Genomic DNA, 2,893 nt, shown 5'->3' with positions numbered 1-2,893 from the left:
TATCATTTTCCAAAATGGTTGTATCATTTTGCATTCCCACCAGCAGTGCATAAGAGTTCCCATCTCCCCAAAGCCCCTCCAACATTTGTTATTTCCAGTGTTTTTGATTTGTGCCAATAATGCCGGGGTTAGATGGTATCTCATTGTGGTTTTAATTTGCATTTCTCTAATGGCTAGTGATCAAGAGCATTTCCTCCAGTGTCTGTTGGCCGCTTGAATGTCTTCTTTGGTGAAGTGTCTGTTCACTTCCTTTGCCCATTTTTTAATAGGATTATTTGTCTTTTTGTGGTAGAGGTGTTGGATTTGCTTGTAGATTATGGAGATTAGACCTTTGTCTGACTTGTACTGTCCAAAAATTTTTTCCGAGTCTGTAGGTTCTCTTTTTAATTTTTTGGTGAAGTCTTTTGAAGAGCATAGGTGTTTGATTTTTAGAAGATCCCAGTTATCTAGCTTATCTTCTCGAGTTTGTGTGTTGATGGTTATGGTTTGTATCCTGTTGATGCCGTGTATTAGGGCCTGTAGTTTTGGCCCTATTTTTTCTTCTATGAACTTTATAGTTTTTGGCTTTATATTTAGCTCTTTGATCCATTTTGAATTAGTTTTTGTGTATGGCATGAGGTATGGGTCCTGTTTCAGTTTTTTGTAGATGGATATCCAGTTTTGCTAGCACCATTTGTTAAAAAGACTGTCTTTTCCCCATTTGATGGACTTTGGGCCCTTGTCAAAGATCAGGTGACCGTAGGTGGATGGATTTACATCTGAGTTCTCAATTCTGTTCCATTGGTCAAGGTATCTGTCGTTGTATTGAAGTTTCAATTTTATACAGCAGAGTCAGTGGAAGCCTCGCTGAGAAGTTGACTTTTGAGAAAAGCTTTGAAGAATCTAATGGAGGGAGCTGTGGGAAGATTTGGCAGGAGATCGTTCCATGTAGAGGTACAGCATAGTCCACATCTGAGGCTGGAATATGCACTGTGTGAGGAACAGCGTAGCTTCTGTGGAGTGGGAAAGCTGAGAGTAGTAGAAGAAGAAAGCAGACTTGATGTGGCCAGATACTGTAGGACTGCAGTTTTTACTCAGCATGAGATAGGAACTGTTGGAGGATTTTGAGCAGAGGGATGATGTGATCTAATTTGTTTTTAACAGGATCACGTTGGCTTCTGTGTAGAGAAATGATGCCAGAGGAAGCAAGAGCAGCTCCTTAGGAGGCTATTGTGATAATCCAGGTGGAATTTACAGTGCTTGGGCCAGAGTAATGGTAGTGGAGTAGTGAGAAGTAGTAAATTCTGGAAATATTTTGAAGGTAGATCTGAAAGGATCTGTTGAGATGTTGGGGAGGGGTGTGAGAGAAAGAGTTTTGTAGGGGTGAACTGTGGTGGTTCTTAAGCTTGGGTTTCTCAGCTGTTTCTCTGCAAGTCACACTTCCACTTTGCCTGCTGGCACCATGTTAGCCTCTGCTGAAAGGAAGTGCTAGAGGGACATGAAAGGCTGAGGAGGGAGAAGGGACAGTCTCCATGTGTTGACTTCCTGATCCTGTTAGTGATACTGCAACAGCAGTTCTCTACCTTGAGGGCAGCAGCTGGTTCCAATTTCTAGGTTTTTCCCACAATCCCAGAACCAGCTTCATTGTGAGACAGAGCCCCCACAGTGTTGCATTAAAAAATCCTGTTTTCTTTGCTTGGCTCCCTACCCCCCAGCTTTGCATTTAAATCCTGCTTTTGCTTGGAAATTATACGTAAACCCCATTGCGCCTGCGTAGTATGATTAAGAATGTTGCTGACGTAACTTGTATGAACTCTCTACATGTAAACTCCTTAAAAGTAACTCTTCTCCTCACCCTTGGGGAGCAGTCTTGGCAGCAGCAGCTCTGACTGACTCTTTTTCCTTGTGCAGTGAAATAAAGCTGACTTTCCTGTTGTCTGACCTCTGTCTCTTGTTTATTGGCCAATACAAGTCATGCCAAGCAAGACCCTGGGGTTCCCACCCAGTAACAACTTGGCCCCTTCAAAGATACCGGCACCAGGTGGCTATGGCTCCCTCTTCAGGGGTCTGGTCTAGCTCTGTGGGCCCTCCCTCACAGACCATAGGTTCTGATGACCCCAACCCTTCTCTCTGTTCCGCCAGCCCTAGGGGCTTGACTGCTGTCTGTAGTTACTGCCTCTGTGCTACCGCAGTTGTCCCCTTTTGCCTTTTCAGTTCTCTAATACCTAGTTAACAATTATTTATATTAAATTTTCCCTGTTAAAATAACTGATGTGGTTTCTAGTTCCTAAATGGACTCCAAGTGATGCAGAAATTATGGATAACTCCATTAAAAACTTGAGCAACCAGAAGAATGGAGTTGTTATTAATTGAGATAGAGAAGGCTGTGGGAAGAGCAGTTGGAAGTCTGGATTTGGGCATGTTAAGTTTAGATGCCTATTAGACATCATTAGACAACCAAGAGAGCTGTTGAGCGTGCTGTTGTATCTGTGATCTTTGAGTTTAGGGGAGAAGTCTGGGCTGCAGGTATCAATGTGGAAGTTATCAGCATAGACAGGTATTTAAAGCTATAAGACTGCAAGCCTGTTGGGAAACACTCAGGCTCTTATCTTTGGCCCCAGTGTCTTAGCACAGATCTTGGCACAGAGAGAAGCTTCATAAATATTTGTTGAATGAAGGACACATGGATAAAAGAGTGAATGAATGGTATTAGTTCAGCTATCATGTTTACAATAGTAAACTGTTTTAAAAATAAAAAGGAGGATTCCTAAGAGCGGGAACTAATATAACAGGAAGGAACACTAGACTCCTCAAAACTGACAAGTCAAGTCAGTTGCAGAAACCGGGCTGACCTGAGAGGGCATTTTTTCCTCATAGCAAGTGTCCCCTTGGAAGTTTTGGAACCCAAGGCCTG

Source organism: Trichechus manatus, unplaced genomic scaffold (assembly GCF_000243295.1).
Source record: "Trichechus manatus latirostris isolate Lorelei unplaced genomic scaffold, TriManLat1.0 scaffold00037, whole genome shotgun sequence".
Lineage (NCBI taxonomy): Eukaryota > Metazoa > Chordata > Mammalia > Sirenia > Trichechidae > Trichechus > Trichechus manatus.
The sequence above is the reverse complement of the archived record's forward strand: the minus strand, read 5'-3'. Positions refer to the sequence as shown.